Source organism: Cynocephalus volans, chromosome 14, assembly GCF_027409185.1.
Source record: "Cynocephalus volans isolate mCynVol1 chromosome 14, mCynVol1.pri, whole genome shotgun sequence".
NCBI lineage: Eukaryota > Metazoa > Chordata > Mammalia > Dermoptera > Cynocephalidae > Cynocephalus > Cynocephalus volans.
Genome location: NC_084473.1, coordinates 47530866 through 47555224, shown reverse-complemented (window position 1 = coordinate 47555224; position 24359 = coordinate 47530866). Strand labels below are relative to the sequence as shown.

The 24359-nt window shown below is 35.7% G+C and overlaps 1 protein-coding gene across 7 annotated transcripts in view; it reads left to right on the top strand.

Moving 5' to 3' along the window:
* The first annotated feature begins 2869 nt into the window (after positions 1-2869).
* The window catches only part of LOC134363293 (neurexin-1), a 765130-nt gene continuing 743640 nt past the window's right edge, over positions 2870-24359 (top strand). For all 7 annotated transcript variants that reach the window (XM_063078880.1, XM_063078883.1, XM_063078879.1 and 4 more), the window contains exon 1: positions 2870-3006. The gene's annotated coding sequence lies outside the window, so the exon portion shown is untranslated. The remainder of the gene's footprint in view (positions 3007-24359) is intronic.

Sequence of the window (24359 nt, the reverse complement as noted above, 5' to 3'; positions counted from 1 at the left end):
TCTGCAGCCCAGGCTGCATTAGGGTCCTGTCACAGCCACCCAGGTTGTAAATGATATGAGCCGGTGATCTATGTTCAGCCACCGGAAGATGCTCACCCTCTCCTCAGACTCTCTGGGTAACTTTAAAAGTGAAAATCTTTCTCCAGTTCTTGAGACAAGCTGGCTCAGAGACATTGAAAGCCTTCCTCAGAGATTTTGGCTTTTCTCCTAGATTCATTGGTTGTTGATAATACTGCCTTCTCAAATAATAACAATAATTTAAACTGTTTTTCTTCCTTTCCTGGTAGTACAGCTGAAGATGCATAAGTAATGTAGCTAAGCATCAAAACACTGGATTCCGAGGAGAAACAGATTTAGACATTTTGGCCATAATTAAATGGAAAGCTTTGGGTAACAATTCTTCAAGACTGACAAAGCATATGACATCCGAGACCAGTCTTTAAAGCTTTCACTTGCAGACGGTGGTCAAGCACTTCTGCATTCTGGGACTTATTTTTCATTTCATCCTAGTGACTATTTTCCTATTCTTCTTTCCTGTGGCCAGTCCAGTGATAGATTTTGGAGGATTCTTATTCTTTTTTTTTTTTTCCTTCATGCTTTTAGGGATTTACGCCAAGGCAGAGAGAATAGAAGTTCTACATTTCTTGGTAGGAAAGGTATTTTATCCTGGCTGAAGAAGGAACCAGCATGTTTACCAACTGGATGACAATACATAGCAAGATGATCTGTACACTTCCAAAAGCTACCAAGCAAGAAAGGCACGCCAGCATACCAAGTGAGAGAGGCCTTATGGGAGAGGCTGGCCTGTTAGCTTGGTTGGTTAGAGTGAAGCTTTGTAACGCCAAGGTCAAGGGTTTGGATGCCCATATAGGCCAGCCACCAAAAAATAAATAGATAAGTAAGATTATGGGGGAGGAGCTAGACCAATACAAGATGCCACATCTGGCACGATACCAAAGCATTGAGTAGAAATTCAAGGCAATGGAATTTTATTACAGTGACGCATTTGCCATTCATGAGGCCCTCTGTGGAAGTAAATCCTATGTTAGGAATTTTATTTTTCCCAATTTGGAGAAATTTGCTGTTGTAACTACATCTTTGTTAACATTATTTATGTGGTTTTTAAATAAAATGGATGGAAATTTTTTTCTTATTAGAAAAGAAAAGCGCATTCACTGTAGAAAATTTAGAAAACAGAAGAGAGCAAAGAGCAGGAGAGACGATTGTAATCTTTACATAATCATTATTAATGTTTGCTGAAATGTTCTCTCTCCCCATAATTTTTTTAAAATGAAATTATATTGCTTATATTTTACCACCTGCCTTTCCACTTAACAATATATATCAAAAATATTCCAAAGTTATTACTCTGCTGCAATGTGATTTTAATGTCTATCTGGTATTTCATTACATGGATATACCTTAATAACTTGACCAACATCTTATTGCTCATTTAGGCTGTTTCCAATTTGCCAGTCTCATTGCTTCTTCCTTCATAATCTCTTAGCTCTCTGCTCATACTGCTGATTCATCAGATTTCATTGTATTATGGTTAATTGTGAATATATGTGTTTTTCCTTTTTTCCAGTGAACACCTCCTTCAGCTTGGGATTCTATATTTTTAAATTATTTTGCCACCAGCAGCTAGCCTACAAACAATGAAGTAAATGATAGGTATATACTCCAATTACATGTACAAGGGTACTACAAAAAGTTTGCGGAAAAATAGAATTGAAAGATAATACAAATCTTTGCACAATTTTTTTTTTTTTTTTTTTTTTTTTGTCTTTTTCGTGACTGGTACTCAGCCAGTGAGTGCACCAGCCATTCCTATATAGGATCCAAACCCACGGCGGGAGTGTCGCTGCGCTCCCAGCGCCGCACTCTCCCGAGTGCGCCACGGGGTCGGCCCTTTTGCACAAATTTTTTGAAGTACTCTCATATGAACATAAGAATTAGGTTTAATTTACACATGGATTCAACAGATTTTGAAGTATAGCAAAGACTGGACACAGACAGATAGTGTCTTATGGAACAACTGGGTTGATGTGGAGATATATCCCTTAAATCATGACCACCCTTCTATCAAAGAGCAATGAAGAGCCTAGACCTCCTACAGGCACAGAGATTCAGACATCTGTATCTTTTCAGAGTTTTCTCTATCACCAGCAGCATTTCTTAAGACCTCTAACTGCAACGATCACAGTTTATCTCTATTAAATAAATTCTGGTGTATAGTAGATTGGGTTTCTAATTCCAGCTCTGCTACTCACTAAACTATATAACTTTGGGTGAGTTACTTAACCTCTCTCTGTATCAGTTTTCTCTGTGTGTAAAATGTGACTAAGAAGATCTATCTTAGGGGTTTATGATGAAAAATTGTTTTATTAAATAAAATAAAATAATGTGTGAAAAACGTAAGACAATGCCTACTAAATAGCAGGTAGTAAGTATAACTTCTTTAATTTCCTCTATTTTCTCTTTACTTAAATCCTCTTGACCCTTAGGAGTCATTTCACTTCAAAAAATTAGTGAGTTGGTTTCCTGAGGATTAATGCTTCATGTAGTCCTTATCAGTTTGGCAGAGGCAAAGGAGAATGCATTACATACTAGAAAAAATGAGGTAGCCCTTGCTATTTTCCCTTCCTTTAATAGGTATAAATACAAAAGTACTAGTTACTGCATGTCAGAGCTACCTGAATGCTGTGTATTTGTAGTTAGTAAAGGACAAGACATGTATCTCAGAAATGCGTGATTCAGGATCCTATTCTTAGCTCTGATACTTTCTAGAGCCTATCATAAATGAGAGCTGATTTTATAGTGGGATAGACGTATGAAAGAACTTTGTAGATTGTCCAGCCTGCTAAGGTAGAAAGTCTGTGGTCTGTAGCCCCAGGGAAATTGAGTGGTTCCTAGGACACCCTGTTCTGTGATTGGGAGTTCGAGGTGTATTATGAGAATGCAGATATGTGAGCTGCCCTTGCAAGCTGAACAAGTCCACTTCAGGTGAGTCATCTAGTTGCTAAAACTAGGGTCACAATTTCCATGCTCATATCTATTTTTATAGAATTAAACCTTCCAAGTACTCTGCAATAAATGCATATTTACTGAGATACAAAGATGGACAAGGAGAGTCTTCTGACTCCCAGGAAGTCTGGGAGTCTTTTGTTGTTGGATTCCACACTGGAATTGAATTGTCATTCTTAGCAGCTGCAGTAAGATTCAGGCATTGTACTGTATCCAGGAGTGACTGTCAGGCTGTTCATCTAATTGGCTGGTTCAGGTTTCAGTGATGGGGTGAGAAAGGAGATGCAGGAAGGAGTGGCACCTGGGAGCTTTCCCGTGTTCTTCTAGCATTTCTCTGAACAGTAATTATTGTCATATATTCAAAGACTTGATAACAGGAACAGAGAATCTCTGGTGAAGTGCCTGAGTGTCTCTGGACATGCAGAAGATCCCAGAGAATCTGGGATGAGTGTTTATAAATGCAAAATAGCATACTGTGGCTAAGCATGGATCTTTTGTCCTCTGGAAAACTCTAAGTCACATGAAAGGAAAATATGGCCCTTTGATGTAGGCAGAAATGCAGATACCTGTTTCAGCCACTGCTGCTTGTTTCCATCCTCCATACCAGCAATACTGCATAAAAGAAGTAGCTAATGTGGGCGAGGAGTCTCTTAGGGCTCAGAACTGTTTTGATTGCTTACAGATAGATAGAAACAGGCAAGGAGTTCAAATTAACTGGAAGATGCAGCTCAGCCTTTTTTAATGTGGCTGACGTGTAGCTTAGATTGGAGGGAGGGAGCTACACTGAAAGACACATGTTGGAACCGGTTTTACATAAATTCTGCTTTATTTAATGTGGGAGTTTCTTGAAATAAATTTCCTCATTATAATTTCTCCAAGGCCCAAATGTGGCTTAAAAAAAAAGAGGTTAAAAGGGACAATGTATGCATCTGTGTATCAGTTATACAGAAACTGCATTTTCTGATCCAAAAATCAGATCACGTGCTCGATGGATTTACAGTGAGGGCATGTGCTAGACATCTAGGCATCCTGGGCAGGCTGAAAATTTGGCACTCTGCAGAGATTAATGATTTACCGCTTTTATAATTGAAATATGGAAAATATTTAAATAAGCAAAGTTGGCCAAAGGAAGGTTTTCAAAATTAGAAAGGTAAAGACCTAGAAATTTTAGCTATATGCAATTTCTCTAAAACTTCCATGCTAATAGCCACCACCAAGAAGAAACCAAATCAAATTTATTTTAAATAAAATATTTATTTTAAAATTAAAATACTTTATTTTTTTCAATATCTTTTTTTGCCTGAATATGCTGATTATACTGACCGAGCAATATTCTATTCCTTCACATTTAATTCTTTGAGAAGATTCATAGAATACAGTTCTGTTAAGAGGTTTAACAAACAGAAAGTAATGATAGTTGAGGGAGGGGGACAACTAATCTATGGTAGTAAAATGTAGTTATGACAGTTAAGGGATGAAAATGACAAGTCTGCCACCTTACACTGGCAGGTCTCCAAATCTCCAGTTCTCTGAATATCTCTTGTTCATTCACCATGGTGGGAGTGGTAGGAGTTTAATTTTTATAGCATCTTTGCGACACATCCTAAAGCAGGGGTTCAAAATGGTCTGCTTTATTTAACCAGATTAGTGATAAAGAAAGAAGAAAGAGAGGGAGAGAGGGAGAAATGGAAGAACACTGGGAGAGGAGAAGAGGAACATTAAATGTCAATGGCTTTGGCTAAGTTACTGAGCTCTCTATTTTCCATAGTCCCCTCAACTCTCAATTTTTTATATCACACATACACAAGCATACACAAGCTTCTTCATATGTTTACATAACACTTGGCCTTTAAAAGCTTTCAAACTTGAAACATCCTTTGCAAGGCCCTTATTTTCCTCATATTGCAATTGGGGGCCCTTGGTCGTTTCTCTAGTTTGATCAAATCCTGAATTAAATCTCTGCATGAACTTGACCATATTAAAATTTCTGTCCCCGGTTTTCTCATGTGTAATATAAACAGATTACAGTTTAATAACTATATTGTGTTAGGGGATTAAATACAACAATATATACAGTTTATATGTTTGGTTTTTGAAAGCAGAATGACTTCATCTTTCATTAATCTGCAAACATGACCTCTCTCTTCCCCCTCCTGGCCATGGTGTTGTCTGTGTCAATCCACAGCCAATTTCATTCATTATAATGTGTCTAGACCAACGTTGGGGGCTCCCAGACTCACACACATATGCAAAATATTTATATAACAACATATACCTTGCTATCTGGTCTCAGAAAAGTTTTAAGATAAACTTTTCTAAAGAACATAAGCTTTTCAGAAGGGTCTTTTTTGACTCACATACCAAGGTCTGTCATTATCTGACATGACCACTTACTGTATGACAGGCTCAGTACCAGTGTTTTTATGTATTTTTATAAAATAACTCTCATACGAGTCTTAAGAAGAGGAAACAAACTATTTTTGTCTAAAGTAATGATTCAAACGCATGTATTGAACTGCTATGCTGTGCTGCCTTTCAAAGAATAATGAAAAAAAATCAGAGAATTATTGTTGTGGATTTGGGGGTCCAGAAATACTACCCTAGCTTCGGCTGTCTAAGAAAAATGAATAGTACAGTGTGTATATAGTCTGCTGCAATTAAGTACATGTTTATGTCTCCCCAACATTCATGAGTTGAAATCCTAACTGTCAGTGTGATGGTATTTAGAGGTGAGGCCTTTGGAAGGTGATTGGGTCATGAGGGTAGAGCCCTTATGAATGGGATTAATGCCCTTATGAAAGAGACCTCAGAGAGCTCCCTTGCCCCTTCTGCCATATGATGACACAGTAAAAAGACAACCATCTATGAAGTAGGAGATAGGCTCTCACTAGACACCAGATATACCTGCACCTCGATCTTGTACTTTTCAGCCTCCAGAACTGTGAGAAGTAAATGTTAGTTGTTGGAGCTACCCAGTCTATGTATGCTATTTTTGTTATTGCATCCCAAACTAAGACAAATATAATTCTAAGTGAAATTTTTCTATTTAATATTAAATCAAGAACTCCTATTTTCAGATGCCAAATTTTATCAACATGATTAAAGAAGTAGTCTTGTTCTATTCCTTATGAGGATATTTTAATTAAGAGGATGTTCATCATGTTATTGACAATCATTAAAAATTTAAAGTTGAAGATAAACTATTGCCATTCTAAATACAGGTGTTTTTTCAACAATTACAATTCCTTGAAGTTGATATGACAAGTGAACAGATATGAGTTTGTTGGGAGGGAGGGGGGAGAGGGAGAAGGGAGAGAGGTTTCGATAATGGGCCACAATAATGAACCACATTGTATATTGACAAAATAAAATAAAATTTAATAAACAAACAAACAAACAAACAAATAAATTCAGGTGTTTTTCCAACTAGAACAGAAATCTGACCTAGAAATCTGCATAAATAATTGTGTTTCAGTAGGGGCAGACCATGTGGAGTGTGGGGAATACCCACTTAGACTTATTAGACTTTCCTTTGAGAAATCACCAGATAATTACCAGATAATTCTAATTACCAGATAATTAGAATTTGATGTAATACTATCCCTTGAATTTTGAAAGTAGAGGAATAAATGCCATTTAATCCAATAATGATATTTAAAATAGTTTAAAACAAAGTAATATATACCTATTGAATGCCAATTTTTTTTTTTCTTTTTCTGACCAGTAAGGGGATCACAACCCTCGGCTTGGTGTGGTCTGCACCATGCTCAGCAAGTGAGTGCACTGGCCATCCCTATATAGGATCCGAACCCGCGGCCTTGGTGCTACCAGCGCCGCACTCTCCCGAGTGAGCCGGGGCTGGCCCTGAATGCCAATTTTGAATTAACTGCTTACCATGCTAGAAACTGTAGAGGATGCAAATAAATAAAATTAAAGAAGTAACTCCAAGAAGCTAACAGTCTAGTTTGGGTACACAGTGCATATATGTACAAAGAATCGAGTCACAACATAAAGGCTTTATTAGGTGACGGACTTTGTCGTGTCTGCTATTCTATGTCCAAAGCTAAAAAACGGTATCTGGCATGTAGCAGCCATTAAATAAGTATGAGGCTGCTTCAGAAAGTTTATGCAAAGATTTGTGTTATCTTTTAATTCTATTTTTCCACCAACCCTTTGGAGTACCCTCGTATGTAACCAGATTAAATAAGTAAATGAAAAAATGACAGGATAAGAGTGAAATAGTTCCAACAAATAATAGAAAGAATATTAAAAAATAGTGTAGGGATAATTGTCAAATTAACAATAAAGAAAATAAGTAGTTTAAGGAGTTCAGAAGATGAGTTTTGCAAAGACTAAAAAGAAATATGTTTCTAAAGATGCCCATCATGGTATCTGACATTTAATATATCTTAATAATTATTAGCTCCTGAAATCTAGTAAAGTAATTGAGTAAACTTTCTTTTCTATTACATAAAAATGTATGTAGATTAAGATAGATACGATAATTTAGGTAACTAAAATGCAACAAATTCTCATTATTATAGCTAAGGAGCTGGCAGATAGGGGATCACTTGCTTGTGTATTTGTTTCCTTTGTTTTTATTTCATAATTTCTCATTTAAAATGTTGGCTATAGTTATCATTCACCCATGTTCTATTATTTTGTTTTCCATTATTACTTAGTCAATTGCTTGAGTCTATTCTTTTTCATCAGTGATTTATGTTTTAATTTAGTCAATATTGGATGGATTTTTTCCAAATGTGCTATGGTTTGCAGTTTTTTAAAATGTTCTCCCCTGTGAACAAAAATGGGTTTTATTTTAATCTGTGGTAGCCTTCTAAACTTTAAAATGGGTTGTTTTATATCACTCTCTTTTTCTGGCAAGTCTGTTAAATATATGTGAACTGAAATGGCACACTATGCAAATTGCAACTGGAAAATCATTGGAAAGATACTATATTTTTCCAAATACTTCCCTGTCACATGGAATATATATTTATCTCAATTTTTATATCAGTCATCACATTTTCATTAATTTCTTTTATATCAGTCATTACACGCATTGACTACTGCCTGTAATACACTTCCCTATATATGTTGGGGCTAGAAAAGTCTGACTCGTGTCCTCTAAACTGAGGGATCTTGCATCCTAATGGCAGGATAAGTTGAATACTGTATTCTACTTCCAATTTACAAATACAGAAGGATAAATTGGTTAGGCGTATAGGTGTATAAAAAGATAAAGTATAATATGAGATGTATACACAATATTTTAAGAGATAACTGTGAAAGCGGATGTGGGTACAGTAAGTGCCGAGTGAGTGGTACCAAAAAGAAATGCTTTAAGAAATGAGGCAACACTAGTGTTACAGAAGAGATCAGTAAGTATGGAGCCTAAGGATCAGGAGGGCTTCCCAGAAGAAGTGGCCGTTGACCTGGGTCTTAAAGGATGGACAGAGCAGAGCAGGGACCATGTTTTATGTAGATATAGCAAGAGAGAGTGTGGCATGTGCGCTAAGCAAAAAGGCAAGAATGCACAAGACGAGAGACAATGAGTCCACTTATAGTACATAGGACAGAAATTCAGTGTGGGGAGTATTTAGAGATATGTGGGAAATTGGTTTGGAGATAAAAACTTACGGGAGTTATTTAAATTTTCAGAAATAAGTGGCATATTTATGAACTCTCTATATCCACATAATAATAAATAAAAATATTTCACAACAATTTTCTGTTAACAAATAACCTTTATACTCAGTTTCTTGTTTGATCTTTACAGAAACCCTGTGAGAAACATTTTTATAATCACAGATAATAGAAAGGGAGAGTCAAGTGGTTGAAGCTTACCCAATGTCACACGACTAGAAAGTGTCAGAGTACAGATGTGAATCCAGATATGACCATAAATCCCATGTTCATGTCACCATTCCATCAGCCTATCAGAAGATGATCATTAGTCATTATCACATGAATGAAACTTGTATATATGTGAGATGCTATTTCCTGTATAATGTTAAGAAATGAACTCACTTCGGGCTAGATAATACCATTTGAATGGATGAGGGTGAAGTCACACTTTTAGTAAAGAAGGTTGTTTAATATGCATTTGCTGCATTGTTTTAAATGGAATAATGCCTTGTTCATGATTCTGCTACTTTTACCAATAAACAGACTGTGTACAGGTTTTAACCTAAATTTGTCAGGGCATGTCATTTTCTATGTAATTATAACATAATAATTAAATAGCACTTTAAACTTTTTCCAATTGATTTCAAATTCCTTTTCTATATTGAACTGTTCTAATATCTGTGATGTAAACATACCCGATGTTACTATACCCATTTAACACATGTATGAAAGCAAACAGAGTTAGAACAATTTGCCCATTATCCCACTCATATTTGTGGTAGAGCCAGATATCTTGACTCTCAGACAAGCTAACAGTTCACAACTTCAGGCTGTTTCCTAGGATACTCATCACAGCTGGAATTTAGTAGTACCATTTAGCACACATCAAAGGTATGAAGATTTCTATTGAAAACTTAGTATATTTGGATTCTTCTTGGAAACTTGCAGTTTATAAATCTGAGCTTTTACTCATTGCACTTCGTGCTCATTGTACTTGGTGCTATAAAATGAGCCAATTAGCATTTATCTATATTTAGCTCGTGCAACCATATACTATAACACTTACCTTGGCTAATGATTGATGGAGGGAGGAAACTATCTTGACCTTCCAAGATCAACTGTGTAGCAGGAAAGTAGTGTCCATGACCTTGATGTTGAGTCTTTACATCTTAGCTTTTAAGTGGTAGGGTCAAGAAAGTGTTACCTTCCTGGGTAATGACACTGAAAAGAGACACATTTTCCATAAGGTAATATAGTGAGGTCTGAATCATGGCTTTCTTCTCTCCTCCCTCTGGACAAATGTGAAAGGTTTCATTTGGCTTCTTGCAATTTTCCAGGAGAATTAAAGTACAAATTGTATAGCCAAGGGACCCATCCGTAGCACTAGAATAGAGTTAGTTAACCTTGACTAAAGTCCATTTAGGTTTTGGAAAGGAGTGTGGCAGTGGTGTAGAAGACAGATACCAGTTCACAGTATTCTTTATCAAATATCTTGTCACCTTCCCTAATATTTTAATTAAAAAATTGCCCCTAATTTTTAATGTAAAAGCTGAATATTTTACTTTTTATTGGACATTTGTCATATTCGTTGCTCATCTCTCTATGTTTTTTTTTTTTTTTTTTTTTGGATTTTTATATGATCATTGTCAAGGATGTGATGATATAATTCAAATTCAGCAACACTTTCATTTATTGTACTTTTGGGTTGTAATAAAAATATCAAAATCATATCACATTGCTTTTCTATTACACTCTTTCCAAGAAGGAGAAGGGTCTTATAACACTTGATTTCTGCTTGGTAATAAATTCATCTAGTTACAAACTACTCCTCAATAGAACAAACAACTTTTTAAATGTTATGTTATGTGTTTAAGTAAGCCATGTTATGTGTTTTGGCAAATACCACTGTTAATTAGTGATAGAATAATCTCTCTCTACATTTCTTTGTGAAGTACATTTAGATTCACACACATCTCTACCAAATTTCTCCTTACACATTTGTAAACTGGAAGTAGAAGAAATATTACAATTGAAATGGGCAAGATGATTTGAATTTTTTTCTCTCTCTGTGATGACTTTAACAGCCATGGCTGGCTGCTTCTGAAACACCCCATACATGGCACCTCTGCCAGCCAAGCATTTGCCAGGTCTGGGATCTGTTGAGTCCCTAAAATGTTACTGTTAAAAGGCCTCCTGTAAAATTTTGTTGTCTTGTATAAAGACATTAAATTAGAATAAGATTGTTTCCAAATGGATACAGAGTTCAATTAGCCATTGCTAATTGTAATATTTTAAATTTAGCGTAACTATCAGATATACAGGTACAAGTTATTTGAAACCATAACTGTAAAATAGGAAACAAAATGTTTAAAATATATCATTTTCATCATGAAATGTTTAAATTTGAATAAAAGGAGAACAATTTTTTCTGCAATTACACATTTTCCCATAGAAAAATAAGGCATTTTAGCTAGATCCTCTATTAATGTCATCTTTTGCTGAGTAGGCTGGCCTCCTGGGCTGGCCTCTGCAGTCATGAGGTTATATAGGGACACAAAGCTGCCAAGCTCACAGGGCAGGGGAGCAGCTCAAATAAATTCTGTGTATAAGAGTTAAAGGGCTGAGATGGTAATGCCTCTGAATTAAGGAGCAAAGTGAGAACCCTGTTGTGATTTTTGATACTAAGAGACAAAGATGTCATCTATTTTGTGTGATCTATTAGTATTGTTAGAAGAATCAAATGAGGTAATGTATCTAGAAGCCTTTTGAAAAGTATTCAAGGCTATATAAGTACACAGGGGGCCTGGTTTGGCCTACATTAAACTAAGATTTTGATTAGCTGAGAGGTTGGCTACTGGGTACCTAGGAGTCTGAGTTATCATAAAACTCTGATAAAGGAGAGCTTGGTGAAAGAAGTGATTTTGTTTATTAAGTCTGATGAACCTGAAAGATTTTCCTAAATTTAAATTTATGGTTGAAAAGTTTTTAGACAATAGTTATTAATTGTATTGTTTTGGTATATAGAGTAGCAGCCTTGTAAAGGAAAGGAAAAGCTTTGTAATATGACACACTTCTTTTATTTGGAACCTGATGCCTATAATTTACTGTGATCTCAGCCAAGTTAATTAAATAAAATAAGTAAAATAGAACTAATACTATTCAATACATGATATCTTTGTAAAGATCAACTGATTTAACATAATATATAGGACTTAATATGTGTCTAGAAGTAAGTATGAAGAAAAATCTAATTCTCTACCCTACCTGTTATAATGTAAGTCAGTATTTTAGTCTGTTTTGTGCTGCTACAACAAAATACCACAGACTGGGTAACTTATAAGGAACAGGAATTTACTCACAGACAGTTCTGGAGGCTGGGAAGTTCAAGATCAGGGTGCCAGTATCTGGTGTCTGGTGAGGACCTTCTTGCTGCATCCTTGCATGGCAGAAGGCAGAAGGGCAAGTGGGGACCAAGGTTGTGTCCTCACAGGGCAGAAGAGTGAGAGAGAGAGAACCCACTCCTGCAAGGGCTCTTTATGGCAGCATTAACCCATTCAACCTAAACAACTCCCATTAGACACTGTTGCATTGGGGATTCAGTTTCTAACCCATGAATTTTGGGGACACACTCAGACCACAGCACTCAGTGATTTTCAGAGTGCGGTAACTGAACCATTGTTTCAGAATCAACTGGAGGGATAAAAGTTCAGCTTCCTGAGGCCTGTTTTAGATCTTCTGGAGGTGTGTCTTGGAAACATGCTTTTCAATAAACATTCCAGCCAGTGCTTAAACTTACCAAAGTTGACAACTACTGATTTAGAGAAAGCCTTGAAGTAGATGCTAGTACTTGCTTCTTAATTCTGTTTGCTTTGCTGTCTTTTGCTTCATTTTCCCAACATCCGGAAGAGTCACTAAATATTCTCTTCAATTAGGGAGTCCCAGCAGGTAAGGGTTTTCAAGGCTTTATTGCACCTGATTGTAATTTAACATGTTAGGTATGGTCACAAACATAAACAAAGTTAATAAGGTACAAAAGCATATGGAATTTGGCATATGGAAAAGCTAATTTAAAAGTTGAAAACCAAAATACCTGTGGTCTGGTACAGATTTGCTTTTTCCTTGCCATAAAAGCAGAGAAACAAATAGAAGAATCCAGGCTAGATTCCTGTCAGCTCTGACCTATGTACTTACCAGCAAATAATTGGGTATGCATTTTTAGTATGTGTAAGTTACATATGAGTTCGTTTATTTATGACACTTTTTAATGTTTATTCATAATGCCTTCAAAGATGAGACAAGTATCTTTAGGCTAAAAAGTGTCGATTTGACATTAACTTAAATGCCTGAATTTTAGCCAAAGAATAAACTATTGAAATTGCAGAGTATTAATGACATAGAATAGGTTCCGAAAAATACAGAAGTCAAACTCAAGAACAGGCAAAGCAAGAGTAATGTTTATAAGGTCCTCTCTGTGCAGAGAGGGAGTGTGTGTGTGTGTGTGTGTGTGTGTGTGTGTGTGTGTGTGTGTGTGTGTTCTGGGGGGTGCTTCACAAATGAATAGCAGCTGGAACTGAGATGTTCTCTAGAGTGGTCTGGAGTTAATGCATTATACGAAGATGTTAGTTTCTAAATTTCTTCTCTTTTGCAGCTTGCTGAAATATCAAGGCCCTTTGGTAGGTATCAGGAATACCTATTATCTGTTCAAGAGTTTCTTTCCTGGCATGTGATTGACAGCTGAATTACCTTCAGGGGTAATGCAAGTCTGGAGCTCCTTTGAAAGTTGGCTGTTCAGCCGGGATGTAAAGTTGCAAGCAGACATTACCTACTTTCCCAGTTTTCACCAGCCTTTCTTGATATAGGAGAGCCTTGTTTAGTCATCGCATATATTGCTGGTGGATGCTTTCTAGCCAACACTTTAGGTGCCCCCTAGATCTTTCCTTACGCTTTAATCGATAAAGAGTATGGTCTTAGATGAATCGACTCAAATTATGAGGGTTGTATTAGTCTAGTTCTGTTGCTTATAACATAAATACCTGAAACTGGGTAATTTGTAAAGAAACAATGTTTATTGCTCACTGTTTCAGAGTCTGGGAAGTTCAAAGTTCAGGGCACACATCTGGGGAGAACCGTGTTGTTGAATAGTGACTTCACAGCAAAGCTGGGTGTCACAAGGTGGATGGCAGAAGCAGAGAAAGAGCTAACCTCTTCACTGGCTCTCCTTTTAAAGCCCTAAGAACCATGCCATGAACACCATTAAACCATCAATGGATTCACCCCTTTAGTAGGGTATGTTTCTCACAACCTAATCATCTCTTCAAGGCGCCACCTCCCAACTACCACAATAGGATTTCTCACACTCAACACTGTCACAGTGAGGATCAAGTCTCAGTGAGTTTGGGAGGACATCCAATCCACAGCAAAGATACTTCAAAAAGTTCATAAATCATATTATCTTTTAATCCTACTTTTTCCACAAACTTTTTGAAGTACCCCTGTATATCCTCTGGAATGAGATTGCTGGGGAAATAATTCATCAAAGATCCTCCATTCCAGTTGAGTTCTTGATAATCTTGTGATCTTGGAGGAATGTTTGATCTTGCCAGTGGTAGTTTCCATCTAGGAATGTTCAAATATTTTAATATAAGCCAAAATTCTGACATTTTGGACTTGAACCAATGTATAGTTCATACCTTAAGCATAGAACAACAGTCCTCACCCAGTGAGCCAAAAAGTCTGCCAGAATCAATTCAAAACAACAGTCCCAGGCAAGAGAAGAAAATGTTGGGTATTTTCACATTCTTCTCAATCTTACCAATTTATTCCTTCAGGTCATAGCTAGGGTGACCAAATCCCTGTCTGTGCCTATTATCCTGTGGGTACTTGTTATTGACATTTCCTCTCTAAAGTGGCACCTTCTCTAAGCTGTTACACTTTGGATCATAAATTACATGGCCACCCTTGTCATACCTCACAAGTTACTTTCCTTAGGAAGCCTTTCCTGATGCTCTAGAATAGATTCAATTCTCCCATTATAATCTCTCATAGCACTATGCATTTCTATTTCACTGTGTCATAATTGGAGGTAATTTTTGCTCACTATATACTTAATATATTTGTTTCCTGCTAGAATGTAAGCCCGATAAGGACAGAGACAATGTGTGGTTCAGCGTGGCATCTCAATGCCTAGCAAGCATATAGCAGGTGTTCAATAAATATTTGTTGAATATGTGCATACACATATCACATGCCATCCACCAATGCCAAGCTTGTTTCTCAACAAATGATTCCACTTGGTCACTCATGAAAGAAGCTGATGCCATCTGCAGGTGATATGAGGAGGGGCCCATACTGTCCTTAACTCCATGTGAAAGGCTCCACTAAAGGCTTGTTCATGGGAGGCCAGGAGCAGAGGTCAATCCCCCTTAGAAACCAGCAGGGATTCCTGTGTCTGTAACAAGGACCTGTTTTTGTCTTAGTGAATGCCAGTGGCCGTAGCACCAAGAGACCTGTTCCTGATTTAAGGGGACTGCCTGGCTTTGCGCTGTGCTTGGAGGCTCACGTAGTGGTCTTGATTCAGGCTTCAGTAGCCTAAGGTTTGTTCAGTCTCACTAGCCAGAGATCCCTACCCTGGATCCCTACTTGAGTAGTCCCCAAAACAGCAAAAGTAGAAAAGGATGGAGGGGCTAGAATGAGGAATGAGGAAAAGCAGACTCAATCTAAATCTCACTGATACTTCACATCATAGATTTGCTTTCTCCCCCTGCATGACTTCATACCTCCCATCCCACTTTATAGGGTTGTCCTGGGAAAATGAGTCTTTCCTCTGTGACTTAGGTACCCTATTGCTGAGGATCACCTTTCAAAGTACCCTATTATTAAGGTGCCCTATTATTGAGGATCACCTTTCAAGGTCATGAACTTCCCTTAGACTGTGAAGCCTGCCTTTTAGAAGGTGCTTCAAATCCTTTCTCCTGGTAGCAAGGATATAGCAGGGAACCAAACAATCTTATCACAAAGAAAATTAATTGGACAATAAGAAGAAATGCCAAGCTGTGCCACAGAGAACTGATGTAATTCCAAACAAATGCTAATAAAACTGACTTTTAGTTAACAAGTGCATTCTCTTCAATTGCAATTTCTATGGTATTTTTGGAAATATTGAAAACAGGTCATGAGCCATCAACACCTGCTTATCTATTCCCTGGGTACTTAAGGAACCTAGATGAGGAATCATTACATGAGATAAGCTCTACATTTTTTTCAACTCTACTGTTTTTTTTTACTCTCAGATTGATTTATATCAGCTCTAATTTCCATAGTATCAGCCAGCCTAGGACCTCCTTCCCTTGTGATTTTCTTAGGTTAGCCCTAAAACACTAATGAGTACTCTGTTCCTAGATAGACCAAAAACTAGTAGTTGCTTCTAAATAAACAATACCTGAAATCCTTATGAAAATAAAAATTATTGGCAATCTTCATTTAGTAATAGTAATAATTTAGTAATAAAATCTTGCAAATTTAGCAAAATAGTAATACATTTTAAAATGTATTAATGATAGGCAACTTTAATGTTGTTGGCTGGGGATTATACATCTATAACTGATGATTGAGATTTAAATGTGAGCACTGTTAATACACTACAAGAAAATCTGTAAGATTTTTTTTAGGATCTAAAATCCAAATGATGGGATACTTTATCTCTGGGCAAAGAATGAATAGAGAAACATTTTTCAACTAGATAGGATACTCTCTTCTATATGAGTACTCAGAGTTCATTGCCACCAGCTTCTTCTGGATCGATCACATTGTTCTAAATGAATGATGCTGTCAGAGTTTTGAAGAACGGCAAGGAGTTCTGCAGTCAGCTCTGGATATAATGAAAATGCCCTAGCAGCTTCCTGGGCTTCATCAGGGCAGGAGGATTAAATTTGAGCTCGAGTTTTGAAATGATAAAAAGCTGTTTGACTGAATTTGCAATGTGTTTATCAGAAGAAAGCTAAGAGTACAAGATAACTTCAGCAAGAAATTTGGAAGTTGAAGTGGGTATCAAAACTGTCTGAAAGGAATCTGCTGCAGTTGAACATCACTCACGTTTCTGCTGCTAAGAACAAGCACTGCACTTTTTCTCCAGAACTATTTTTAACTAGCTTGGAAGTCATCCAGGTTTGACTCTCCCATAAGCAATTTTGTAAATGTGAGAGGGGCTAACTGGATTCTGATTCAAAAGACAGGTGCACCTGGATGTCTTTTGTGCAGCTGTGAAAATCCACAGGCTGGTCATCACTTATCATTCCACAGTGTAACAGCTTAAGTGTGAAACAGTTTCTTATAAAAGGTGATGCAAGCCAGCAAGACAGATCAAAGATAAGCCAAGCAAATACACGCACACCACCTATTTTCCTTTTCCCCTTCCTCAGAAAATATCCAGACAATAAAGTGAAAGATTAATGACCAGAAACGTTAGAAACGACTGCATATACCCAACAAAAATTACAGTTGCTACTTTAAACTTATCTAAATAAACCACGTGCAAATCCACTTGACATCTGCCATGAGATAAACTGGCTACTATCACATCATTGTTGTTCAAATTTTACAAAACAAGGAAAAGTTCAAGGCTCTATGTTAAATAATGAAGGAAAAATAGGTGGAATATGAAATGGGAAATATTTTAGGTGACCTTTTCTTCCTAGTAAAAAAAAAAATCCAGTATGTCTTTTCAGTCTTATAATGTTGAAGTTGTTTTCTGCTATCACATTGAGATGAAAGATGCACCAATCATTGATAACATTCCCATTTTATAGTTCCATTTTATCGATTTCATGTGAAATTTCCACATTCGGCTAAATATGCTCAAATAAAAGAATACCAAAGTGAATTAAAATATTTCATACTGTTTCAACTTTTCATAAAGTGCAGCAAGTATATATTTTATTTCCTGTGAAAATTTCTTTTAAAATCAATGTTCATCTTGAATACTTTTTAGAGGAGTTCTTTACCAATTGGAGAATCTCAAAATCTTCAGTTGCTCTCAGGATTGTCTTATCAATTAAGTAAGATAATTTTGGAAGGTAAAAGTCTCCCTGCCATTAACATAAGTATTTGCTCACTCACCAGATAAAATGTACCAGAATTTAATCCAAACATTATGTAAATATTGCCTTAACAGTCTTCTCAAGCTCAGAATAGGCAACAAATAAGTAACCCTGCAGGTAGATACATCAAAAACTACCCTGTAATTAGTAAACTGTTTTGTTAGGAAAGAGAGGGTGTTCCTGTTACTTCAATAATGGAAGTGTATTTTGAGGAGTGACCAAGAAATGAAGATGACAGTAGTCACAGTATTTCTGAAATAGCTACGTGACCAGGCATTAAGAAAGAATGAGAACTTCATTATAGTCAGGTCTGATAGAGACTAAGGTTAAGTTCAGCATCCGGAGGGTGGGCTCCATCATAGGGTTTGGTAATCGTTGTTCTAGTGCTCTGCCCTGACAGACTGTACTCAGTTTGTCTCTTCTCTATATGTGATTTTCCTGCTAATCCTTTTACTACCAACGGACTTCTTTATCTCTGGTTAGAATTTGTAGGAGAGACCCCGATTGGTTTAGTTTATTGTCACTCTCCCTGTCTGTGCAGATCTTTTATGTGTGGGCACACTGTGGGCCACATGCCAGTCTGTATAAGGGCAGTTCCTGGATCAAGTGACAAATCATGGGCTAATCAGCTGTAGCCATGGACTGGTCAGCGTCCACTCCTGTGGATGAAAGAAATTGGAAGGAAATGTTAAAATGAGGTTGAAGTTATAATTGGTATTCTGAGGCTTGGCTTATTCCATTCTGCTTTTTGAATCATTCAAGAAAACCATTATATTTGGGAAGTTAAAAATAATTCAACTGCATAAATCAGGAGACTATCAAGTAATTTTAAATTATAAGGTCAAGATATACTTATCTCCAGTACCAAATCACTTTTTTGTTGTTATAAAGGAATGTGTTACTCACATATTTATTAAGCGCTTACTATGTACCATGCATTTTGCTAAGAGCTTTCTTGTATTGCAGCACCTAATCTTCACCATAAAGCGCTCAAATGCTTTAATAAGTTTAATATAATTATTTACACTAGTGGTCCGATACAGTTTAATCTATTGAAAGCAACGGAATAGAGTCCATTTATTTGTTTGAAAAAAGTTGACAAAACATGGACCAATTGAATAACTTAGAAGATTGTGCTACAATTCAAATAGGCCTGAAAAGACATTAATCTTTGCGTAATTTCCTGTAAAAATGAGATATATTTGTCAAAATATTAATTTAACACAAAACTAGATAATTATTCATTCAGTTATGAGTTGCATTACATTTATGCCTAAAATCAGCAATTCCTGGCGGGGGTGTTTAATATATTTTATGTGTTTATTATAAATATATATTACATACATATATATATATATGTAATGAGGAAATTTTTTAAGTTATCAAGCTGTGTATTTTTAGGCAAGTCATTGTACCTCTTGGAAACACAGTTACTTTATCTGTAAAAGAACAATAACTTGTGCCTTACCATCCTTACAGGTTATCTAACTTACACGTTTCGTTAAGAAAAAGATGAGAAAACTTATAATTAGAAAATACTGTAAATTGTAATATTACATGTTATTAATATGCTACACTAATTGTGATAGAAGGAGTGCCAATACTTTGTTATTCCTCTCATTGGTATTTGTCCTGCGTTAAGTGAAGTTTTGAAAAATTTGCATTAATCTGAATAATGAGGACAATGAAAAAAGTAAAATGAAGGAAATGAAACATGAAGCCCTCATCAATATAAGACAAAGTATAATTTACATATATAAATTAGGCTAAATATCCTGAGGACTTAAAATGTTAAAAAACATCAAAGTGATATGACCTGATATAATTTTTCTAATATAGTAGCTTGAGATTTTGTCAAAATGAAGTCATTATTTATAACTCAATTTTAAATTTTTTTTAGTCCCTAAATTAATGCCTTAGAAAAATATCTTTCTTTCAAATATTTTTGTAAGTACTTTATAGCATACTGATATAGCAATCTGTTCTCTGTTCATTTTTGTCTTTTCTTTCTTTTTTATTCTTACTTTCTAAGGTAACACAAACTTCCTACTCCCTTAGTAGTAAGATTTGTAAGAGAACCTTGCCAAAAGATGAACAATATATATTTGAAATAATCAGACTTGACCCAATTGTGAACCATAAAGGGACAAGTTTTTAAACAATTTAAAGGACTGTATTTGGATTAGTAGAAACCTTTTATATCCATATTTTTCCATATTAATACAAAAGGATGCATGCCATTCTATTAGTAGAAGATAATAAAACTAACACTGGCCACCAACTCTCTTCTAGAATCGGATCCAGTTTATACATTTCCATACCCAGAAAATTTACCATTTATGTATCACTATAACACAGCCAAGTGACCATTAAAATCCATTAGAACCACCAGAACTTATTTAATATATAAAATACAGAATTTTCTCCCATAGATACCTTTTAGTATACTCATATTTTGTATCATATTTTTATTTCATTTTATTCTATTGTAAAGCTTAAAATGCCAGGCTCTGGATTTGATCCTGATTTCACCACCAAGAAGCTGTATGACTTTTGGCAAGTTTCTTATTCATTCTGTTTCAATTTTCTCACCTGCAAAAGGTGTTAATGTAATAACTCTCAGAGGTTCATTCATAGGATTATGGTAGGCACTCTGTAAGCTATATTCTCAGCACATGTTGCTGCAAATGGCAGAATTTCATTCTTTTTTACGGCCAAAAATAGTATTCCATTGTGTCTATTATATATATATCACATTTTCCTTATGCAGACATCCATTGATGGACATTTAGGTTGGTTCCAAATCTTAGCTATTGTAAATAGAGCTGTAATAAATGTGGGAATGCAGGTATCCCTTTGACATGATGATTTCCAGTCCTTTGGTTATACACCCAGCAGTGGGATTGCTGGATTGTATGGCAGTTCTATCTATAGTTGTTTTTTTTCCATAATGGCTGCACTGATTTACAGTCCCACCAACAGTTCCCCTTTTTCCACATCCTCACCAGCATTTGTTATTCTATGTCTTTTTGATAATGGCCAGTCCAACTGTGATGAGATGATATCTCAATGTGATTTTGATTTGCATTTCCCTTATGCTGAGTCAGGTTGAGCATTTTTTCATGTGTCTGTTGGCCATTTGTGTATCTTCCTTTGAGAAATGCTTGTTCAGCTCCATTGCCCATTTTTAAATCAGGTTCCTTGTTTTTTACTGTTAAGTTGTTTGAGTCCCTTGTATTTTAATCCCTTGTCAGATGTGCAGTTTGCAAATATTTTCTCCCATTCTGTAGGTTGTCTTTCTGCTCTGTTGATTGTTTCTTTTGCTGTGCAGAAGGTTTTTACTTTGACATAATCCATTTGTTTATTTTTCCTTTTGTTGCCTGTGCTTTGGGGGCCATATTCATAAAGTCTTTGCCCAGTCTTACTTCCTGATTTGTTTCCCCTGTGTTTTCTTTTAGGAGTTTTATAGTTTCAGGTATTTAATCCATTTTGAGTTGATTTTGGTGTATGGTGAGAAGTACAGGTCTAGTTTCATTCTTTTACATATGCATGTCCAGTTTTCACAGCACCACTTATTGAAGAGGCAGTCTTTTCCCTAATGTATGTTCTTGTTGCCTTTGTCAAAAAGATCAGTTGGCTGTAAGTACGTGTGTTGATTTCTGGGTTCACTGTTCTGTCCTATTGGTCCAAGTGTCTGTTTTTATGCCTACACCATGCTGTTTTGATTACTATAGCTTTGCAGTATAATTTGAAGTCAGGTAGTGTTATGCCTCTGGCTTTGTATTTTTGCTTAGGATGACTTTGACTATTTGTGGTCTTTCGTTATTACATATGAATGTTAGGATTACTTCTTCTATTTCTGTGAAGAATGTCATTGGTATTATGATGGGGATTGCATTGAATCTGTAGATTGCTTTGGGTAGTATGAACATTTTCACAATGTTAATTCTTCCAATCCAAGAGTATGGAATTTCTTTCCATCTTTTTGTGTCCTTTTTGATTTCTTTCAGCAGTGATTTGTGGTTCTCATTGTAGAGATCTTTCACCTCCTCGGTTAAATTTGTTCCAGGTATTTTAATTTTTTTGCTGACTATTGGACTTGCTTTCTTGATTTCTCTTTCTGCTAGTTCATTATTGGAGTATAAAAATGCTACTGATTCTTGCGGGTTGATTTTGTGTCCTGCAACTTTACTGAAATCGTTTATCAGCCCTAAGAGGATGAACTTAGAGAAAATTATGTTAAGTGAAATAAGCCAGGCACAGAAAGAGAAATACCACATGTCCTCAGTCATAAGTGGGAGTTAAAAAATAAACAAATAAATAAAAGAAGAAAAAAACAAAGGTACAACAATCACAATAATTCATTGAACTTTCCAAAGGACAGAACAGAACTGAGGCTACTAGAGGTGGGAAAGGGAGGTGGCGGGATAGCAAGAAATTTGTAAAGGGATACAAAAAGTGATTACATTGTCTAATGTTAAATATACTAATTACCCTGCTTTGAGCATCACATAATGCATGCAGGTATCAATATTCAGTGCTGTACCCCACAGATATGTACAAACCATTATATTTCCTAAAAAAAATAAAAGCCAGACACAGAAAGAGAAATACTGCATGTACATTTATAAGTGGGAACAAAGAAAAGGAGAGAGAGAGAAAGACAGACAATAATATATTGAAGCTTCAGAAGGAGAGAACAGAACTGTTGTGACCAGAGGTGAGAAAGTGGGAGGAGGAGGGGGGTTAGGGAGAAATTGGTTAATGGACACAAGAAATGATTACCTTTAGTAATGATAAACATGCAAATTTCCTGATTTGATCATCACACATTATACACAGGTATAGTTATTCAACTCTGTACCCCACAAATATTAATAATCAATTATGTCTCAATAAAAACATTTTGAAAAAAAATCTTAGCATAAAGCCGGAGGCATAGTAAACCTTAACTATAGTTAGCCATTCTCATGATTGCATAGCTCTTAGCTGGATCAAATTGCCATTTAACTGATTCTAAGCATTCTCTCAGGGAGGGTCTATACTTTAATGCCTTTCACATGTGAGCAAGTCTTGTAAAACATGATGTTGGCTTATCTTTCTTTACCTTTCCTTCTTTTTTCCCCCCTCTCTTGAAATAAAACTTTTAAGCCAAAGCTGCTCTCTTCCCTTAATTGCCATCTGGATATTTAGAACTACATGGTGCAGAAGTCAGTTTACAGTTTTGCATGACTGAAGCCATCAGGAAACAATTACTTGGCTCTATTAAACATATTCCAATATCTTGACAGGTATGTTTTAGTCTTGCTTTCCTCCCCCTAGTCCCACTTCCCTATTAGGAGTTTTATTTGCTTTTTCTTGGTAATCTGCCCTGAGATTCAGACATTCTTATAACTGTTTGTCCTTGGGAAGATTTAGCTCCTGTCTTTATTTTGCCTTGCTGCAAAATCAACCTTATTTACAATTAAATGAAATGAGCAATCCTGACAGTAATAGAGTACTTTAGAAAAATATTGAGAATGTTGAGACTGTCACAAGATTTTTTTTTTTTTTTTGGTAGGTTTTGTTTTTTTTCCTCACTGGAGATTTAACTGTTATCTCTTGTTTATACCTTGTTATTAAGGAAGAAGGAGAATAAAAACGAAAAGGGCATTTTGATAAGGCATTCAGTCAAAGAAAATAGAGAATTCTAAAAAAAACATTTGCATGTGATTAGTTTTTTGGGGACTGTAAAGTTATTTTAATTATGATTTAAAAACCAAGTTGATGAGCAAATGTTTATTTACCCAGAGGTACCTCCCACATCATTTCTTGGGTAGTGTTTCTTTAAATTTTTTTTAAAATTTAAAAAAAAAAATTTATTTATCATTATACAATGTAATCAACTTGTGATTGTTTTTAGCATTAGGAAGTAATTAAAACAGTGGAAGTAAATAAATATTGCTTTTTAAATTACATGTTGCCATAAAAGACTGCCCGATTAGAAAAAGAAAATATATTGGCTACAGTTCTTTATTTTAGTGAACTTATCTGAGGAGTTAGCTGAAACAACAAATAATCATACAATGTAAATACAGCAATCTATGATTTTTTTGGCTAAGAGTAGTTTAAAAAATGAAGAAAATGTGATGGAATACTATTGCTTTTAATTCTTTAATCTGAGCAATAGAGACCAAAGCATTATAAATTCAAAAAATGCTATGAATATATTTAGATGTACAGAGAAAATTTTCTCTGTTCTTTTCTGAGTTATATTGAGGAGAGGAGCTATATAGGGTTGTGAAGCTTATAAAAGAGAACAGAGTTGTTTATGTCATTCTTTCAGATATGCCATGCCTTCTGTATTTTACACATTCTAAATACAATTGACTATGTTTTTTACTACAATATACTTGAAGACAAACATCTTCTGTAACTTTTTTCCCTATAAAATGACCTTTAAGATGCTCATGTAAGTTATTTGAAAAAGGAGATCCATGTGCAAATATGTTTAGGAAACACAGTCTAAACAAAGTTATAACCAGTTCTCAGAGCTTTGTACATAATGATGGACATGGTGAATTTCTAAGAATATGTTCGATTTCCAGAACTCACTTGACCATGTAATGC